Genomic DNA, 21631 nt, shown 5'->3' with positions numbered 1-21631 from the left:
GGAAACATTATCTTAAGAACTGGAATGAGGATGCCTTGGAAGGAGGGAACTCCCTTTGTGTAGGAAAATACCTTGAGAACCTTAGAACGGCGCTGCCCAATAGAAAAATAATACAGCACCACCCAAAGGCTTTTAAATTTTCTAGTAGCCACATTAAAAAAAAAGTAAAAAGAAAGGTGAAGTTAATTTTAGCAATATGTTGTATTTAGGTCAGCATAACCAAAATATATTTAAAAAATATCAAGGTATTTACACTCGTCATTTCAAACTAAGGTCTTTGGGATCTGGTGCGTGTTATGCATTTATCGCGTGATTTCATTCAGACAGTCACATTTTAGGTGTTTGGGGGCCACATGTGGCTTATGGCGACCGAATTGGGACAGTACGGGTCTCGGGGGGAGGGCAAGCCACAAATCAAGTGGCTCTACGGGGAACATGAGGTTTCTTCCTCCCTTCTCTCTTATCCTCATCCCTCCGTCTTTCTCTCTCCTTCTTTATTTGGTCCCCTTCCTGAGAGGGGCGGGGCGGTCACTGCCCAGCGGAGGTCACGGCGGAGGCCTAAGCGTTCTGGATTCCTGTGGGAAACGAAGGCTGGGGTAACCTCACTGGAATTCACAGAGGCCGTGGAAACAATAGCAGCCAAAGTACACCGCGTGCTGGCTGTGTGCTGAGCTCTGTTCCAGACGTCTGGCGGAACCGTCTCATTTAACCCTCAGACCCCTGAGAGGTCATCATTTCTTCCATTGCAGAAATGGGGAAACTGAGGCACGAGCAGTTAAGGCATCCAAAGTCACACAGCTGAGGTTTGGTCCCAGGTCATTTGTCCCCAGAGCCCTGCTGTGCTAGTTGCCACAGCACACCTTGGAGGAGAAAAAGCAAATCTTAGAAAAGGCTTTGGGCTTCCACTTGGCATGACCTGGGTGGTTTGCATCAGAGGGCCGGGGGCAGGAATGCCCACCTTTTGCCCCCGGGGACCATCTGGACAAGCCCGAACCTTTGCAACAGTGTTAAGGCGACATTACGTGGCAAATGCACCACCCTGGGCACCATTGCACACAGTGGGGCCTCAGTAAGTGGCACCTGTTCCCTTCTCTTCAGGCTCACGGTATGAGGTTTTTTGTTTGTTTGTTTTTTAAAGAAGAGGCTTTCTTAGTTTTTATTCATATCTCGATCCATCCCTGGTACACCTTAGCTGCTCGGTAAATACTTGCGAAAGTCAGTGAGGCTGCGTGGGCATCACTGGATGGGATGATCCCTGAGTCCACTGTGGGGCCCGAAACCAGGACTGTGCTGTTGTGCAGTGGCCTTTCAGTTACAGCCCCGGGGGAAGGGGGTCACGTGGGAAGAGGACCTGCACGTTCAGATCCAGAGTTTTTGTAAAGATAGGCCAGCTTATGTGTCCTATGCGAAAGCTGTTTCTGGTTTGTTTTCCTAGTACATTTTCTAAAAAGATTTTATTTACTTATTTTTAGAGAGAGGGAAAGGGAGGGAGAGAAACATCTCTTGGTTGCCTCTTGCATGCCTCCAGCTGGGGGCCTGGCTCGCAACCCAGGCATGTGCCCCCACTGGGAACTGAACCGGCAGCCTTTCGTTTCGCAGGCAGCTGCTCAATCCACTGAGCCACACCAGCCAGGGCATGTCTTGCTAGTAAGTTTTAAAAGTTGAAATACAACATTATACAAGCAGTCAGGTGCTGAGTGCATAAATGTGCACCTTGGTGTATTTTCACACAGGGAATCCACCTTCCTAGCCAGCTCCCACATCAAGAAGCAGGACATCACCAGCACTGCTCCGCCCACTGTCCCTTTGCTCCCCCCGTCCCCATGGGAACTGCTGTCCCGACTTCTGACTCCACAGGCTGCCTTCGTGTGCCTTCCTTCGCTTTCGAGCAAGTCCCAGAGGCTGGAGTTTGGGGGCCCGGTGTGTTTCAGCCCTGCATCCCCGATGCTCTCCGGGGTTGGTGTCTCTCCAACCTGGTTCTTGTGTCCATTGCACGGATGAGACACTGAGGCTCACGGAAGTCCTGCAGCATGCCTGGGTCTTGCGGCTTGAGAATGGATGAGTGATTCACACCCAGAGGAGCTATCGTGCTCCTGGGCCTGTGTTCCTGGCCGGCCCCTATGTTGTCTTCTCTGATCTGTTGTCTGAAATCCACAGGTTGAGGCTGAGATTGCAGGACTGATCTGTATCTTGGGGGCAGCTGCTGTGACACTGCAGAGGAGGGACCAGCCACCCCACTCTTAGAGCCCCCAGGGTGCTGATTTATCCCGAAGGCACACTCCCAAGCCCAGGGGGACTGAAGGCCACGCCTTAGCTGCCAGAGTGGCCTGGCTGGCGGAGCCCATCCGGGGTGGGGCTGCAGCAGGCTTCAGCATGTGGGGCAGGTGGGGTCCTCTTTGCCCCCTGATCTCCAGCTCTACTTGCTGCTGACAAGCATGCTAGGCTCTGGCAAAGGAAGCTTACAATTACAGGAATTCAAGCAGCTTCCTGCCACCGAAGTGCACACTCTGGGCGCTGCCAGGTGCGAGCTGCATTCACCGGTCTCCTGCTCTGGGGCCTGCCTGGGCCGCCGCCTCCGCACGCGCCTTGCGTTTCCGCAGCAGCAGTCAAGGCTCGGCGGATGGAGCCGGCGTGGCAGGTGAGCAGGGCTGTCTCTGCCCAGCCCGGGGCCGCTCGGAAGTGGCTGGAGGTAGGCATATGGGTTTCAGGCCCAGGAGCCTTGCTCTCCCTGTGGCACGGCCCTCTGCCCCCACCGCTCCTCAGTCGAGAGGGACAGGTGGTGGCTGTCGTTCTGCAGTTGGCCCCGACCACAGCAAGATTCGCCAACTATTCTGGAATGCAGATGCCCACAGCCTTTCTGGCTCGGAGAATGCCGCTTGACCCGTTAAGCCTCACGCGGGCGGTTTCTCAGCCGGGCTTTCTCCCCCATACGGGGGTGGTAGACAACAGGCGGCGGTAAAGGCTGTTACCCTGGGTCCAGTGCCTCTAGGACTGACATTTAATTCAAAAAGGCGAAATAAAGTCATCCTTCTGGGCAATGGGTCTTATAAAAATAAAGCCAACCTTACTCTAATACTGCTGGCCAGTGAGTTTGCTGAGCGGCTTGCTCTCTGCTGGCCGCGGGGCCTGGCATTGGAGACGGGAAAGTGTGACCGGAGCCAGGTGGTCCAGCGGTGCACCCTGCCTTCTCGGCTCCCCTGGGCAACCTTGGGCCAGTTACTCACCTCTGTCCCTCTGTGAAATGGAGATCGCAGCAGCCACTGGCTCCGGGAGCTGGGTTCGTGTCGAGCACGTGGATGACGGTGTGGCGTGTTGAAGTCTCAGCGAGCATCGTGTGGCAATGATGACGATGACACACACACAGTCCATCACAGTCTCTGAGCAGTCTGGTGTGTGCGAGACAGGTTGGCATCCCTAGTTTACACACCGGGAAACTGAGGCACACCCAGGGTCAGTTTGCGGCCCGAGGCCTCACAGCCAGGAAGCAGCAGAGGCGGCCTTTGAAACCGGAGCTGTCAGGGTGCAGGGCCTCTGGCGTGTGGCGGGGACAGCCATCGCTGTTGGCTTACCCAGGATGCCTCGCCTAATGGTTACATGTACTTCCAAAACAGTCACCCCCTACCCACAAAAAAAAAAAACAGTTCCAGTACAAACAGGGTAGATTTGTGTATTTTATACTCATTTACGATAATAAGCATGGTCAATGTTTGTTGAGTGACACTGTGTTTCCTTTGCTCTGTTGTTTGGGTCGAGTCCTGAGACCTTCCCTGAGAGTTCTGAGGTCGGATCAGGGCAGAGCTGTGCCTCTTCTCGCCACGGCTGACGTGCTCCTGGAAGGTCCCTGGCTGAGTGAGGGCAGTCGCTGTGGAGTCTTCGGAGCAGCGAAGGCCCACTCTGATCTCTGCTCCCCGCGCGTCCTTCATGGGAGGTGTGTCTGCAGCCCCGGCTGGCTGTGCCCCTCGGACCTTTAGCGCCTTTCATGGCTCGTCCTCAGGAGTCTTCACAAAGGACCGAATCAGCCAGGAAAGATGAGGTTTTGGCTTTGACAAAGGTAGCGCAGTCTGTGGAAATAATGTACCATTTTTTCATCTAAGTTCCCTGAGTGGAGGCAGGGAAATAGAAGGCCAGAAGGGCATAAAGAAGGAGGGAGGGGGATGAAAAGGCAGTGTGGGGTGGGGAGGGGAGAGGAGAGGAAGGGGTGGAGTGGGGTTGAGAGGGGAGGGGACGGGCAGAGGAGGGGCGGGGAGGTGGCATTGGGGCCCTGCACTTGGCTGTGTGTGACGTGAGAAGGCAGGCAGGACAGGAGTGGGAGGCAGATCCCAGCCTGGCGGGAGGGACGGAGCAGGTGGAATTCGAGGTGCTGGCAGTGGGAGGGTGAAGAATGGCACATGAAGGTGACTGGGGGGTCCTGCAGGTTTAGTGCCAGAGTGGACTACAGGCCGCCTGATGGGGGCCCCTGACTGGCCAACTAAGGGCCACTGTTGGCCACACAGTGGGGCCCTGGCAAAGCCTCCCGCCCCCTAACTCAGTGCTCCTTGGTTCTGCCGTGTCCCCACTGAGGGTGGCGAGGAGGGGGGTGGAGGGAGCCGGAACTTGCTGACCCAGTCCGGCTCAGTGGGCAATGATGGTCAGGCCCGCTGTTGGGTGCCCTCGAACATCCCAGGGGTGCCCGGCCTTCACTGCTGAGCAGGGAGCAGGGAGCGGGGAGGTCCCCGTTCAGGAGAGACCACACGGACTCCACGGTGTGGCTCACTGGCCGGGAACAGCACATGCTAAGGGAGGCTGCCCCTGTCGTGCGCCTCGCGTGCCAGGGGGGTTAAAAAAAGAACTACTCATGCCTGATCCAAGGGCTGTTTGTGGGCAGTGCAGAACTAACAAACTCAAACACGGAGTCCAGCCTTTTCAGCCGTGAGCGTGCGCGCCCTCGCCGGGCCAGATCCTGCCAGCTCGCCTAGGTCGGCCTGGCGGGGAGAGGCGGCCCGTTCCAGCCTGTCCTCCAGGGCCGCCCTGTTGCAGGGCAGAGGTGAGTGGGCACGTTTTCTAGTACAAGGGCCAGGCGTTCCTGTAAAAGGTGTGTATGTGTGTGTGTGTGTGTGTGTGTGTGTGTTCTCAGCTGGGTCGGTTCCAGGAGTCTTTGCCAGGGTCCCCACGTTCTCTCCAGGAAGGCCAGCTCCCACTGGGAGCCCGGCTGGCCTCACGCTGCCCCCCGCTCAACATCTCTGCCACACGTGGCACGGGGACTTGTGTGGACATTCAGGTCCAGGGACATAAATGGCTTGCTCAGAGCTTGTACCATGGCTTTGGTGGCGGTGGCGATGGCAGTGGAGAAGGGGAGCTGTTCTCTGTGTGCCCAGGCCCCGAGTGAAAATCTGGGGTGGTGAAGACTGAGTTAACACCCATGAAGGCTGACATTTCTCGTGTGTCTTCTCTGTGGCACACGGGGCTCTGAGCGACTCTGGCGCACTCCATCCGGAGTGACGATGTGAGGCAGATGCACTCGCCGCTCTGACGGGGTGAGTGACCGAGGAAGGGCCAAGCCAGAGCCTGCATTCTTTCCACTAAGCCGCGCGCCGCCCGGCGACCGTGCCAGCTCTGGGTGTGTGTGTGGTGACCCTGAGGGTGGGCGAGTGTGGCTGGCAGGAGGGTGGGTGCCGGGACACATCTCTCTTCTAGATCCTTCTCCTTGGCTCCCAGGCTCCCTCATCTGCTCCATTTCTGCCACACCTCCCACCCCCGCCCCCCACTGTTTTTCCTAGTGCTGTTTGCTCCTCGTGGATGGGGAAATAGTGTATTTCTGTATCGGCAAAGGAAGGAGAGTGGAGCTGAGTTAACGCCAATAACCAACGACTCGTTATCTATTCATTTTAGTTTTGCAGGCCTCTGACCCGGAAAATATTTTTTCTCAGGGCGAATAATGAATGCCGTTCCCTTCACTATGAATTAGTAATTATGAAAATTGAATATGTCTGAATGTCCTGTGTGTCACCACTGTGGTCCATGTTGTGAAAAGTCCAGCATCTCAGGGAAAAGTTCAGAGAGAAGGAGACAAAGGAGGAAGGGGAAGGATGGGGGGGGCGGGGGGGGGGGTGTGTGCGCGCACACAGCGGCGGTGTTGGCGTTGGCCTTGAAATAGGAAAAGACTTTGAAAGGGAAGATGCGGTTCGAATGTCCCCTGCTCTGGGCAGATTTGGCTACCTGTCCCCCCCTCCAGAAGCACCTTGGTTCTGACCTCAGTGGTAATTCTGGCCGGGGTGTATGACAGCTGGGCCGTTTCCATGTCCTTCCTGAGCTGGGGCTGTGTCTATTGCACTCCCGTTCCCTGATGCAGCGCTGGTGCATAGTGGGTGCTCATTCAGTGTTGGCTGAAGTGACTTAATCCGTAAAAGCTTTGAGAGAGAGGAGCCTCTTTCACTCCGCCTGCCGAGTTCTCTCAACAACCCAGTCACTCCCGTCCTGGTTTCGCTCGTCCGTGTGGACCTGGGTCAGTTTTAACTGCTAAAATGAACTAATTTGAATTTCATTGGAACTAATGGGATGTATGCAAGCCGCTGCCCATTTAATTAACGAGTTTGTGTCACCAGGTAAGTGTTGTAAGGGCCACTAAGTGCAGAGCGTTCTGTGTGTGGCAGTAGGGATACAAAGTTGAGAGAGAAGCCAGGGATGTGGGCTTTGAAACCAGACCACCAGGGTTCAAGACCAGATTACGCGCTCTCTTCTGGCTTTAGGTGCTCGTAGTAGGTAAGAGCCAGCTTCTGAATGTGGGTTTGAATCCCGACTCCATCACTTCTGAGTTGTGTGGCTTCGGGCAAATTTCTTAACCTTTCTGTGCCTCGCTTTCCTCTTCTTTAACATGGGATAGCTCTGTGGGGTTGTGGTGGGGTTAGGCTCTTTGTGGGGAGTAAACGAGTTAGTGCCCGGTTGATATTGGTTACCGCTCATAATTGAGCTTCATGTTCTCCTGTGTAAAACCTGACTGTTTGGGTACCTAAGTCCTCATAGAACTGTGACGGGGCTGGTATCAGTTCCCGGCGGCTGCCAGGGGGAAGTGCCATCAACTGGATGGCCCAAGACAGCGGAAGTTTACTGTGTCACAGCTCTGGGATCTGGAAGCCTGAGATCAAGGTCTGTCCGCAGGACCGTGTTCCCTGGGGAAGTCGTGGGGGAATCTTTCTGGCCTTTTTTTCACTCCTGGTGGTTTGCAGGCAACCTTGGTGTCCCGTGGCTTGTAGATGCGTTGCTCTCATCCCCTGGCATCATAGGGTATTCTCTCTGTGCGTCTGTCTTCGCGTGACCATCTTCTTATAAGGACACCAGTCATACTGGATAGAGGACCCACCCTCCTCCAGGGTGACCTCATCTCATTGTATCTGCAGTGACTGTTTCCAAATAAGGTCACAGTGTGAGTAATTAGGGGCTAGGGTTTCAGAATGTCTTTTTTAGGAGGACACAATTCAACCCATACAAGGATGAAACCAGAGAATCCACGAGAAGCAGTGAGCATAGAGCTTGGGACAAAACAGTGAAGGTCGGCTGTGCCTGGTATTGTCACCCTGTCATCATTAGCACAATGGCTGCCCTTTGCTGGTGGCCACGGTCATTTCCTGAACCTCTTTGAGCCTCATGCTTTAACTGTGTATGAAAATGGGAGGTTTCCCATGTATGAATGGAATGGAGTGACGCATCTTACAGGGATCTGCTGTCTCTGAAGTGGGAGGAGGAGGAGGCAGGACCACCTCCCGGAAGGGACCCCCTTCCAGGAGGAAGTGAGGGCGAGTGTGGACTGGTGGCCTAGGCGGGTGCTTCTCACGCTGCTGCCTCACAGCTCAGTGGGGGCCCCATCTGTGCCCCTGCACAGACCCGAGACACCTCCTCTTTCCCTTCCCACGGGGTCGGCAAGCCTCAGGGTCATGTGCCAGATGTGAGCCAGTTTGGAATTTCCAGAACCCCATAGTTGCTTTACAGTCAGAATGGAAAAAAAAGAAATCTTTTTTCCCCCTACTTGGGAGCTGAACAGATTTGCTACGTAGACGTCTAGATATCTATGGAAACAGTCCTAATTTTAGCCCTGCCGCGCTTAATGCCAACTTGGAGAGTGCAGCGTTGGGTCAGGGCCCAGGGACTGGGGAAGGTGAGCTGGCCCTGAGGGTTAGAACAAGCCAAGGGGAGGGGGTTGGCCTAGTCTGAGCAGTTGGCTCGAATCTGAAGGGGCGGGGCTCCAAGGAGGAAATGGGTCTGAGGGGCGGGGCCTGGAGAGTTGAGAGCACTTCGACAGCTAGTAGTTTGAACTGAGGGATCTCCCTCTCCTCCCTGCACTTGCTCTACCTGTCTAAATTCTGTTAGCTTTCAGCCCAGTTCATAGATTTTATTTCCCTCTTCCCGCCTTTGTCATCCGCCACTCCTGCCCCGAATTTCCATCATCTTTTATAATTCTGTCAAAGCATTTAGGCAGCCCGTTTAGTTTTGAGGTGAATTCATGTCCCCCATTTGTTTTGGAGCCCCTCAAGGTCAGCCATGGTCACTGTCGTGTCTGTAAGCCCAGTTGCCGTGGGGTAGCCATGCGGAAAATGAGTAACCAGTGGCATCAGACGTGATTGGTGATGTTCGGTGGACAAGACCAGGGGCTGTAGGCAGCTACTGGAAAGGGGCATTCAGTGAGTGAGTCCAGTGAAGTATGCAGAAATGCTTTTGACGGGAAGAGTTCCCTTGGATGGGGATAGAAATTGCCTGCGATTCTGTGAAGGACGTGCGGCAGAGGGCTGCAGGCAAGGGGAGGCCGTGCCTGGTGTGCTGGGTGCTGGGAATGATGGGGGAAGGGAGGACTGGGTGGAGATCATTTTAGGCGATGTCAGGAGCATTATTTCTGTCACTGCAGCCCTGTGTGCCACCGCCCCCCTACCTCACTCCCCACACCCCATCCCCCGTCCCCAGCTGGGTCACCTCCTAGCAGAACTCATTGTAGAATATCAAACACAGGAAGCACCTTAGACGTCACCTGTCCTGTGTGTTCTGGAGTGTGGTGATGTTCAAGATGAGAATTTTTGTGTGAATACTTGCTGATGTATTTTAATGTGCATCTATAAACCATATGCAGCTAGCCTCCCAAACCTGGCATTTCTCAGGTGTTACTCCGTAGGGTGAGGCAGGTCATGGTAGCTCCCTCTCACCGATCCTGAGGATTACAAGGTGGTGTGCCCATCTGCCCGCGGACATGGGGGACCTGTAATAAGCAAGCGTCCCTGTTGTGACCACATGGAAGTAAGGCTTGTGCAGATGAAGGATTCTGGTATGAATTCTCGTGCTGAGTTTCCAAACGCCTTGTACTCTTTCAGCCAGGGGAAAAGCAGCCCGGGTGTGGCAGCACTGGGAAAGTGGTGTGCAAGGATCACAGGGTGGGCACAGGAGTCCGTTTCTGCCCCCTCCCATGAATGATCAGAAAGTGGGGGGAAGCAGAGGTAGACCAGATGGCTGATAGCTAGTGGCAATATTTGCAGCGTGAACCACATCTCTTCCTGTCGTCTGCCCATCTTGACATACTACTGGAATAGATAGAATATAACCCAGTTCCTCCCGAACACTTGGGCACTTCATTTAAGTTTCCTCATTTCCACCATTGTGCAGCGAACACTGTTTTCCTTACTACATGGCACGGGAGCCTGCGCCTGAAGGACTTGAAGGAACGTGCTGTGGCCCTTCCTGCTGCTGAGACACAGATCCAGTGACTCAACACAGCCCCCTCCCACGGCGCTGAGCTGTGTCACAGGGAGCTGCACACCTGCCAAAATGAGCTCTTAGGTTTTGGAAACAAACAGGCACAGAGATGTGGTGCCATGTGCCTCCTCCCTGGAAAGTCCTGCCCCGTCAGCAATAGAACCGGGCCCCGCATGAAGGTTGCTCGGGCCAGCAGAGCAGCCTGCGGGCTGGGTAGGAGTTGCCTGGGCGGTGGGATGCCTCCTTCTCGGGTGGCTCGGTTTGTCCAGGACCAGCGAACGGCTATTTACCAGGTGCAAAAGGTGAGTGCTGGCTCCTTTAGCAGGCTCGGGTCTCTCTGGGTGCTACGGAGGGCATGAGCAGCCCCAGCTGACGCGTGAGTCAGAGCAGAGCCCAGAATAGAAGCCGGAGGGCATGTATGTAAATGCCGTCTCCATCCTAGTCATTCTGGTTAAAGATGATTAAGCTTTTTATACATAACACTGTGTGCAGACTGCGCCAGGATCATTTATCAGTGTCACCTGGCAACAGCTGTCTGCGTTAGCCACACCCACCGTAGGGTCATTAACTGGATCACCCAGGACCCAGCCCACTACTTGTACATGGGTCCTTTGAGCTCATTCATTCATTCACTGATTCGTTCGTTCGTTTGTTCATTTGAACACTTTCATTAGGTATCTCTTTGGACGTAGCTATATATTCGACAGTATTCCCTTCTCACCGCCGGGAGTATTTAATTTGTGTTGAACACGGCGATGCTGGCGTTCCTGTTTGCATCGGTGTGCCTCCAAAGTCGCCCTGTCTGCGCTGGGGGTGGACGGGAGCCTTCGCCTGGCCCTCGTTAGGCCTGGGCTGACTCTGGACCTTCTCCCGGGTCCCCTTGAGGACAGTGCTTCTCCCCGAAGCCTCGTGGAATCCAGGTTCTGTCACTAGAAGCAGACCCGAAGTCCTGTTGTTCCCACTCTGCTGGGGCCCCTTATTTCCCCACAGTGTACTTTCTCAGGGTACTGACTGAATCCCAGGTGGTGGGGCTTGTGTCAAACCCTTGCCCTTCCTCCTGTGTTTCAAAGCTGACTATCCTGTGGCGCTGTTCTGGAAGTAGCAAGCATGGTGATATGCCATTGTCATGCTACAGGTCTGAGTTGGCAGAGGTCTCTCCCTTGCGGCGGGTAGGTTTTTCTCAAGCCCGGGGCCTGATGCACGGCTGGCACTCGGAGCATACGGTGATTCTGGGCACGGTCTCCTGTGGGATATGCCGGAGCTCCTGTCCATCTAATCTGTTACCATTTTCTGTTTAAAAGAAGATTTTGTTCCCATAGGGGAGCGTTAACTTCTAATTGCTAACATCTACACAGGGACAACCGTAAGAAAGGCTTAAATAAGTGTTTCCTTGGTAGCTTCTCTCCAGCTGGATGCGATTTAGCTTTCTCTTTCAGGGACCCCATCACGTCTTAGAGTTGCATGTCCCTCAGGAATGTTTGTTGCTCAAACCCATTGAACTCCAGCATTTTGGGTTTTCATTGGTTTTTTAATTTTTATTTTTTATTGTTCTTGGGTGTTTTTTCTGGGGGGGGCCTCCCTCCCTCCCTCCCTCCCTTCCTTCCTTCCTTCCTTCCTTCCTGTTTGAGTATCAAAAGCTAATAGTGGATTTTCTCCTGACCTTGAGGAGAGCCCGTTTCTTTGGGCTTCCAGCTTCACACAGAGGGGCCGTGTGGGCCACGAGGGGAATCCCGGAGGTTGCCGAGCTCTGTCTGCCCCACAAACCGTGACTTAAGAGGCTATTGGAGCCTTTTCTGCTTGCTCTCAGCCAAAGAACAATGGGAAGAAAAAGAAAAAGAAAAGTAGTTACAGACAGGTTCATCTGACAGGTAACTTGGAGGGGCCGTGTTCATTTTTCAGATCCGTGTTTAGAGACAAATGACACAGGTGCATCCACCATTTGTAGAGCACTTGTTGTGTGCCAGGTACGATAGGAAGCGTTTCTGGGGCCTTTTTACTAAATCCTCCCAGTAGCCTTTGCAAACCACTGTTTTTTTCTGCTGGGCAGACTGTGCTTAAGTGACTTGCCTACTGTCACCTGGCTCGAGGTGGGAGGGCCGGCCTCGGGCTCAGCACTGGCCTCCTCTGAGCTCAGGGCCCCACTCTGGTTCTCCCCCGACAAAGACGGAATGGCTTCCTCACGTTGACCGGGAATGACCCTGAGTCCCGGGTCCAGTGGGATTTGCCCTGTGCATCCGCTCTCCCTGCTGGTGGTCGGTAGATGCCTCTTTACCATTCCCAGTTGCTGCACAGACCTCAGGGGCTTTGTTCCAGCCCTTTCATTGGTCTTCACCGAGGCCCCGAGAGGGAAGGGACCGCCTAGCCCCCGCACAAAGCTAGTTGCCTGGGGAAGCGTTCCTGTCCCCCTTCTGTGGAGGGGTGTGTGGCAGTCTGCACGGAGAACATTGTTAGAGGAGCACGGCCACCGAGACTCATGACAGCCCCGACTCAGTGCTCACTGTTGGGGGATTTGCACGTGGAACATTCTGGAACCCCCTCAGTGGAAGTCTGGGGGTAGAGCTCTCTCCCGCTGCCTCCTGGACCGTGTGGCTCTGTCTCTGTTCTAAAGCCAGGGGCCACCCTTATGCATACTCGTTGCCCGGGGTGGGTCCACAGGAGGCCGGCAGTGAGCAACCCTGAGACAGAAGGCTCTTCTCAGAGTCCAGGGCTGAGTCCTGGCTCTGTCATGTACTGTTGTGTTCTGTCTCTCCACCCCTCTACCTCCCATTCACCCTTCAAGGTCCAGCTTAAATGTCAGTCCGTAAAGACCCCCCTCTCCTGCGCAGATGGAAAGCACCCCTCTCTGTTGAATGCCCCTGGGCCTGCCACTGTCAGCTGGTATAAAGTGTGTCGTCTTTACCGGGCCATAAGGCTAGTGGAGGGAGAGTCTTGCGTGACTCAACGTGGTACCCCCCCCCCCCACCACCCCGCACCCCCAGCATCTTCCCCAGCTTTCCGTTTCTAGTTGGCACATAAACATACTTTAAAACGTGTCACCTGTAAATATACGAATGACTTTCAAAAGCTAACGTTTTTTGGTTTTCTATGTAGCATAAGTCACAACTGTCTCCTCCCAAGATTCCTTCTGTTCTCAGTCAGACCAGTAAGTAACAAAGGCCATCTTTGTTAGATTGGTCTTTACTTATTTATTTATTTATTTTTAATAAACCAGGGACACTTGGGGAGAAAAAAGTGATTTGCTTTCTTTATAATTAGCCTTGCTGATTAGACCGTCTTTCCCATTACGTTTTGTTTTTCCTTTCCTGGAATTTGTCAAGTGGCCTCTTTTCTGCCAAGGTCACCCGTCAGATGAGGAAGGGCGCCTGATGGAAGCCCTGGGGAATTCACTGTGTGTTTTCTCAAAACTAAGGAGCTTGGGGGCAGAGGGCCATGGGAGCGGAAGGGTGAAAGGTCAGCCCTTGAGCCATAAAAAGGGGCCTTCACACTGAGGAACTGAAACTGGTGCTGCCTCGACAAGATTGTTGTTGCTGTCGGCAACTGCTAAGGTAATTAATGGTCACTTTTATTTCTGAGCTTGTTCTGTGTGGGACGGAGCTTCCTGACCAGTCAGTGGCTCGTCTTCCTCGTGGCTCGTCTCCTACGCCCGGGGCAGGTGTCTCTTATTTATTTAAGGACGTTGATAATTGCACTCATCAACTATGGCTGTGTGTTACCTATTTGAATGTGTTTATTTTATTGATTTACTTTTTTCTACAAATGGATTCCACACTCCATTCTGGAGTGTCCTGGCAGACGGCTGCCTTCCCAGGAGGCAACTTAAATCTTGTCTGGAATCGGAGAGAGTGTTCGGCGAGGCTGGGCGGCACCTCCACCTGGCCCTCGTCCTGCCCGGCTGGTTGGGACTCGGTTGGGGACATCTGAGAGCAGTTTCGCTGTTTTTTTTTTTAAGATTTTATTTATTTATTTTTAGAGAGGGAAGGGAGAGAGAGAGAAACATCAATGTGTGGTTGCTGGGGGTCATGGCCTGCAACCCAGGCATATGCCCTGACTGGGAATCGAACCTGCGACACTTTGGTTTGCAGCCCGTGCTTAATCCACTGAGCTACGCCAGCCAGGGCCTGCAGTTTCACTTTTGCACTCACTTCTTGTCCTTCGCTGAGCCCAGAGTTATTCTGTAGAGGGGCGGGAGGATCCCTGGAATATTGAGAGCAAAGAGCAGAAGGAAGTTTGCTTCCTTCCATCCATCCATCTATCCACCCACCCACCCATCCATCCAATGAATAGTTTGTTCCTACCCCGGGCAGGCTCTACAGATGCAGAAGAGTCCCATTCCTGTGAACATGCTTCTGACACAAAGCTTGTTCCAGCTCCGTTTCCGTGGGGAGGAAGGCGTCCTTGCTACCTTATGCATATTTACTTAGGCCTCACAACTTTCTGCGAGGTAGGTCTCACACACACACACACACACACACACACACACGTATATCTGTAAGCACACTGATGTGTGGTGTTTTGCAAAATAGTTACAGCGAAGGGAATAGGCAGTGGGGCTTAGAAAATAAACCGCCTCTTCCCAGCTGTGTGGCACTGAACCAGGGACTCCAGCGTTCACAGCCTCACGCCTGCCTTTGTTGAAGGAGGAGGCCGGTGGTCGGGCTGCACCTCGGGTCACTGCGATACGGAGGGACGTGCCTGGGAGATGGCCCGGCTGCCACAGGGAGGCACTTCATAGATGGAGCTGGAACAGTGGGGGAACGAGTTTCCTCTCCCCTCTAAGACTCAGAGGCCAGGCTTGTGAAATGCGCTGGCAGGTGAGCAGGGGAGAAGCGTGTGCATTGAACTGAATGTTAAAAGTTTTAGGTGGCAGAAGGGTAGAGGGAGGGGGCTTCGTAGGAAGCAGAAAATCCCCACAGAAGCTGCTGGGATGAAAGGCTTTTAGATGCCGTTCTGACAAAGGATACATTTGCAGAGAGGTGGCAACACTAAGGAAAGGGGATGCGGAGCTTTTTTAGGGGCAGCGCATCGTGGGAAGGCTAATGTGTGGGGGCACTAATGATAGAAAGGGGTTATTCAGCAAAGTCTGTTTAGACACACTCCCTGGGTGCCATCTCCATCCATCTCTGATGACCAGGTTGCCCTGTTCCCCCTCCCACCTCCCCCGACTGCCGTGTGGAGGGCGGGGGGGCCCTTCATGGGGCAGTGTCTGCCCTGCTTTCAGACCGACCGGGAAAGGGCAGAGAGCCAGCCTGTGTCTGCTTTTTCCTCAATGCCTTCTGCTCAACATGGTCCTTGTGCAGAGCGGCGGATTTGGGGGTGGTGTCTTCTGCTCCCCTACAGTATGGGTACACAGACGTGTTGTAAACCTGGGAGGGTATGAGAAAGCGGAGCCTCTTTCTGACGTCAGAGCTCACGCTTTCGCCCCTGAGTCTGGAGTCTGTCCTGCACCAGGATGACCTTGGATCCGGTTTGTGTTGGAAAGGCAGCTGGTGGCAGAGAACCTGGGGACCCCGGGGCTCCCTGGTTGCACCGTGTCATTGCTGGGCAGTCTGGTCCCTCACCTCTCACCTCTCCAAGTCTCACTTTTCTTATTCCTGAAAGGCTGATTTCTCTTTGAGTTGCTTGCTATGGTTACCTGCTTCACCTCCTGCAAGCCTGTGTTTACACATCCTGTGGAGGAGCCTGTGTATCACTGCCACCCATGCCTGCCATTTCCAGGCCCCTTTGCTCTGTGTTTTTTTTATTTCCCCAGCCCTTATCACCTTTTTTAAAAAAGATTTTATTTATTTTCTTTTAGACAGAGAGGAAGGGAGGGAGGAGAGAAATAGCAATGTGTGAGAGAAACATCAATCAGTTGCCTTTGCACCTGCCACAACTGGGGACCGACCCCGTAACCCAGGCATGCGCCCCGACCGGGAATTGAACCAGTGACCCTTTGGTTTGCAGAACGACCCCCAACCCACTGAGCCACACCAGTCAGGATTTATCACCTTCCAACCCATAATAGGATTGACATTTTTAATGTGTTATGTTTATTTTTAATTAACTCTTTCCCCCACTGGAATGTAACCTTATTAAGGGTTGGCTTCTTATTTACTTGAAAGCGAGCACTCCTTCACGTTCCCTGACAAAAACAGGGGTTGTGAATTGTCGAACAAATTACTGAGCAAAGAAAAAACCCCAGCAACTTCTGGCTGCTGTCAGCGTGGAGCTGGCCCGCCTGTGGTGGCTAGGCCCTGGTGGTCTCCTGCTGGGATGAAGACTTTCCCAGCACACTGACATGCAGCAAGGCCATTCCGTGACGGTGATGACAAAAACAAGACCTCTCCCGAATCAGAACTAAGCACAGATGAAAACAAGAACAACTGGAGGCCACAAAAGCGACCAAACACGCCCCTCGCTCAGCCCACACGAGGGACTGCTGTTTCTTTGCTGATTACAAGCTCAAGCCCTGCTCTGTGCCTCCTGCCTTCTAGGTAAACACTGCAAGGACGCCTGGCCACAGAATTCCTGCTTTACGTCAGCACCCACTGGACTCGCAGGGGTGGCCAACCTGCTGGCCGCGGGCTGTATGCGGCCCAGGATGGCTGTGAATGTGGCTCAACACAAAATCGTGAATTTACTTAAACCATTTTGAGATTTTTTGTGATTACTTGTCAAAATATATTTAATATGTGGCCCAAGATAACTCCTCTTCCAGTGTGACGCAGAGATGCCAAAAGGTTGGAGACCCCTGTGACTAGAGCAAAACTATGCTTCTTTGAACCCTCCCCCCAATCATTGAATGAGCCCAAATTACATAATGAGGATCCCCTGTCATCCTCTCACTGAGACGCCTGTGGTTATCCTTGGCCTAAAAAACTCATTTGCTTGACCTCTGTTGTGTTCCTGGTGGTCTTTGCCTGGATGCTTCACTATCTTGTCTCCTGGTGAATAAAACTTTGTAATTAGGCATTGCTACACCAATGTGTAGGTTCTTATTACTAGCTGAATGATATTGAACAGAGGCGTTATCTGCTGGCCCTGAATTTTCTAATTTGCGAAATGAGAGGGTTGACCAGATGACTCACTAGGTTTCCCTCCAGTTGCCACATTCTGTAATTTCTGAGTAGTGCTAAGCACTTGCTGTGTGATATGCATTGCGGAGACAGGAAAAGAAGGAGAAGAGGGAGGTGGCAGCTGGGAATTCCACCCTGAGCTGCCGCACCGACTTGCCGTGTGGTGCTGGGCCACACGCTGGGCCCCACACGTGGTTTTATTAACCATAAAAATGTGATCATGTTGATTGATAGTGTTGATCACAATGTTAATGATAATGACAGCATTCAGTTTTCTAGAACGTACAGTGTCACCTGTATCCAGCTCTCCTTCATCCTCACAGGAACCTCGCGAGATAAATGCTGTCACTCCATGGAACATGAGGAACTGAGGTCACAGAGAGGTTAAGCCCCTCTGCTAAGATCACACAGCTAAGCAGCATTAGCACTGGGATTCAAACTTAGGTCTTTGTCCTCTTAAGTCACAAGTGATTCTGTGGTGACTTCCAAGCTCCAACTCGTAATCATGACGCTTTTGTGAACTCATTGTGCACTAAGGTGATTGCTACTTAAGAGCTATCCAAGTGTGTTCACAGGAACCTGCTTCGAGGAGCTCGCAGCGCCACTGGAGGGCTAAGTCACACCTGCTCTCAATGGTCGAAACCCTCCAGGATGACGGGGTGCCCGTGCCTTGAAGCATGGCGGCTCCTGGGGGAGCGGGACAGCCTAGGGCCTGCTGACAGAGAGAAGGCCCAACCCCCACGCAGTGCAGGTCCCAAGAAGAGCCTGGTGCGAAGTCAGGAGACCCGAGGCCTTATCCTGGTTTTTCTACAGATGGGCACTAAACTCTAATTGTTAGACTTTTAATTTGTAAAAAATAGTCAGTGATGTCTCCTTACTTCACATAATAGGTCACCTGGGACAGCGCTTTCTAAATGGTCAAGTAGGGCCTCCTTGTAATTGTGGAGGGAAAATCACAGGCAGGTTTAAGGTGTTTCATAAAACAAACTCCAGGTGCCAAGTGACCCTCTGTCTTCCCCTACCCAAACTTTAGAAAGCACAGTTGCCACAGGAACCTTGCCGTGATCCTCCATCGGATGTGGACTTGTTGGGTGGAGTGCTGTTTTTAAAGACCCTTTAGGTTGCCTGCAGGGTGTTGGGAGGAGTAGCGTGGTAAGAGGGGCATGCTGGGGGTGGGGCGGGATTATAATGGGCGGGAAGCCAACAAGGCCCCGCCCACCATCAGGACCCATCTTCCTCCTCTAACCATCTACCCTGTCTCCTTCACTCTGAGTCAGCTGTAATTTTAGTTGTTCAAGGATTTACACTGGAAAATGTGTGAGCTGGATTATCCTTCCATATAAGATTAGAGAGTCTTCCTGGACTGAAGGGGTGAGAGTTTCTTCTGTGGAATTTCAGGTCTCGATGATTAATAATAATGTGTCAATGATGATAACAACAATGGCAATAATAATAATAATAATAATAATACCACCTCCGTCTACCATTTGTTGGGTATTATATGCCAGACACTGTATTCAGCATTTGCATGCATAGCTTCATCTAGCATTTACAACAAGTCCCTTGTTACCTGCCTTTGCAAATGAAGAAACCGAGGCCTAGAAAGGCTAAATTGCACCCCCCCCTCCCCCCGTCCCCACAGTCACCGAGCTAGATTTCCACTAGGTCCTTCTGACCCCAGTCCCAACGTCTTAAGACTGCTGTCTGATGTCCTCACAGATAACCCTACCATACAAGAGCTGTGACCTAGGACCCTCCTATCTTAGATGGAAGCCGAGGTTGGAAGAGGGGAGGTTCCTGTTTGAAGGTCATGTCCCTGGCGGAAGTGGGGCCTGGGTCAGGGCCTGGATCTTCTTATCCATCTAGAGAGTTAATATGCCTTTTCTCCTGATGGGTTTAAATGCATGGGGTTGTGGCTGCCACGGTTTTGCAGACAGAAGTGTGGGTCCCTGTCTGTTGTCAGTCAGGAAAGACCTAAGCCTGCAGAGGCAATGGCGTGGCCCCCTGTGACCTGCTGTCTGGTCATTCATGCCTTTTTGCTTCCTCGGGTGGCAAATGGAGATAACAACCGTGTCCGCACCAGGGGTTTGTAATGAGAACCAAAGGAATTCATACACAGGGTCCAGCAGAGGTAAGGCCTGCTTGAGTGTGGTTGGTAGGGTAATAATATGGGTGTGATGATTTATAGTGTTAATTTGAACATTTCGCCTAAAATGTCATATGGTGTGCTTGAACGGGGTGATATGTTACAGAATTACCTGCTTATGATTTTGCAATAAAAAAGGGATGTTATTTGTGCTGGAGCCTGTATTTAAAATTCTTCGCCCCATGCCTAGTACACAGTGAGTTGTCAGCAAGCGTTAATAAGGCACCCAGTTGCCTGTTTGAAGGTTACAGTTCTAACTTGGGCCTGTTGCAGGATGCTGGAGTTCTTGCCATTGTCTCCAGAACCCACCTCACCCCGGAAATACGGGTGCTGTTGAAGGTATGGTGAGGCTGGTGGGGTGCTAGATGGGGGCAGTGGAGAGGTACTGGTTCATGATAAAACATTTGCTTGCCAGGCCACCCAGGTGGTTGGGGTGTCCGTGACATGGACCTTTGAGTGTGGGTACGTGTGTCTGCTGGAGCTGGGACGTGGGGAGCAGGTTTATTTTGATGCAGTGTCCTGTTCTGGGGTGACCCGGAGAGGTAAAGGCACTGCCTGAGGATTGGGACTGATGACACACTATTGCCCGTGGTCCCAAAATGGTCCAGGGCCAATATACCCTGCTCGTCTTCCTGTGCACAGCCCCCTGTGACAGAGCAGGTGCCCGCTGAGAGAACGGGACAGTCCGTGGTGACTGGGTGCAGACCAAGTGGATGGGGCATGCGGATGAATACCACGGAAGCGGAGTGAGTGCAAGGGGCAGGGAATGGGGGAGAAAGGAATTAGCTGTTACTGTGAATTAGCCTTTCTAATCCTTTTAGAGAGCCTAGAAGGTTGTGGAAATGGTCCTCCAATTTGGAGATCCGAAAAGGTGTCTCAGATCTAAGTTATTTGCCCTGGACTAGTTCGGGCTGGATCAAAAACCTGAATCTAACCCCCCTCCCCCTGGGGGTGGACCCAAGGGACTTGCCTTGAGTCCCTGGTCGAATAGCAGCTAATTCAGAATCAGGGATCTTCACTGTCCGGTGGGCGTGCCTTTGCTGAAACCAGTAGGATGTAAGGGACGCAGTGCCTGGCACCGGCGTCTCTGTCTCAGTACGACTTCAGGAATGCCCCCTTCTCTTCTTTGTCCCAGGCAGCCCCCCGGGCCAGGCTGGGGTGGGCTCCTGAGGTGGGGGAACAGGTTACAGGGGGCCTCTTGCCCTCTCTGCGTTAATGCGGAAGGGGGTGGTTATCACTCGGGTGGACTCGGTGGGCCCTGCGCGGTGGAGAAGCAGGACAGAGCTGCTGGCCGGATCCTCTCAGCACCTGCCCTTCCTTACCCTGCGCTCTGGGTCCCACGAGCCGGGTCCCAGGAGCCGGGTCTCACACCGCTTCGCCACCTCCTCGTCCCCGTTACCCTACACCAGCGATTCTCTGCCGTTTCCATCTCCTGGCACAGTGAAGTAATCACTAACCTTCGGCGGCACAACAAAAGATATTTTTTTGCCGATATGACAAAAATATGGGTATAATTTTGACCAAGTCACACTGGATGGCTACTGTTGTGTTGGCTATTGTCATTTTTTTTAAAGATTCTATTTATTTTTAGAGAGGGAAGGGAGGGAGAAAGAAAGAGAGAGAAACATCAATGTGCAGTTGCTGGGGGTCATGGCCTGCAACCCAGGTATGTACCCTGACTGGGAATCAAACCTGCGACACTTTGGTCTGCAGCCCATGCTCAATCCACTGAGCTACACCAGCCAGGGCTGGCTGTTGTCATTTTTTTATTGGACAGTCTAAGAGAAAAGAGGCGAGTGCCTCTGACTAAACAGTCAGGTATTGCATGTTGTCAAAACTCTCGCAGCACACTGGTTTGAAAAATCACTGGTCTGCACCCTGTACTTTGGGTGTGAGTGCATTTGTAATGAAAAGGATTGGGGCGGCCGAGATAGGCCGGGAGGGAGATTTTTGATTAGTCTCTTCCCGATGAACGCCCACTTGTTTGCAGCCTGAGCTTTCACGGCAGAGACTGGTGTTCGTGTGTACGTCTAGTAAACGAACCCACAGAGGACTTAAAAAAAAAATCTATGTTGCCTGATTTTGTTTTGATTGCTCATGTCTCTGGCTTCTTTCATGGGACTAGGAACTGGCCAAGGACAGTGGTCGATTTCCACCAAAGAAGTTCCTGGTGGTGAAGCATTGATGTTTCAGAGTTCTTAAGACTCTGCTCCGTGGAAACAGGCGGTTACTTTTGTTGCCATTAGTGGGGGCAGCAGGCATTGCTGGATTGATTATTGATCTAGGGCAATGGCTTATACTTAAGCAATGTGGTGGGGGGAGAAAACTGATGAATGAGTGAGTTAAGGTAGCAAAAGATGGAGTCCTTCTGCTTCTTATTTTTTTTAAACAATTGCTTAAAAAAAACAGTGCGAAGTGGTGAAAAACAAGATGTGCTTGGTTTTTCCTGATTTATAATCCGAGAAGACAATTGGGTGGGAATTTGTAGCAGACCCTCACACACGGTGCCTCCGATGGGGCCGCCCCGCCGGCCAGTCGATGGCATCCCCGCATCCATTCCTTAGACGTCAGCGGGACTTCATGGTGTTGCTCGTTTATTCCGCAGCTGGTTGGCAGTCACGTACCGTGTAAATGCACCATTCTGGACAAAGGCCAGAATTTAAAGTGCGAATTGCTAGCATTGAAACTGTAATCAGTATTGTTAATGTGTAAAGGGTGCCTT

General features: G+C 52.6%; 1 protein-coding gene and 1 long non-coding RNA gene across 2 annotated transcripts in view; one reads left to right on the top strand and one right to left on the bottom strand.

The window, feature by feature from the left end:
* LARGE1 (LARGE xylosyl- and glucuronyltransferase 1) overlaps window positions 1-21631 on the top strand; it is a 461643-nt gene that overhangs the window by 37047 nt on the left and 402965 nt on the right. The window lies entirely within an intron of this gene.
* On the bottom strand, window positions 7697-20248 carry LOC118499179. Its single transcript, XR_004901705.1, has 3 exons — window positions 20232-20248; window positions 12812-12817; window positions 7697-8892 (listed from the first exon to the last, which is right to left on the bottom strand). It is a non-coding gene; the product is annotated as an uncharacterized LOC118499179 (long non-coding RNA).

Source organism: Phyllostomus discolor, chromosome 2 (genome assembly GCF_004126475.2).
Source record: "Phyllostomus discolor isolate MPI-MPIP mPhyDis1 chromosome 2, mPhyDis1.pri.v3, whole genome shotgun sequence".
In the NCBI taxonomy this organism is placed as follows: Eukaryota; Metazoa; Chordata; class Mammalia; order Chiroptera; family Phyllostomidae; genus Phyllostomus; species Phyllostomus discolor.
Note: the sequence above shows the minus strand (reverse complement) of the source record. Positions and strands in the feature narration are given on the sequence as shown.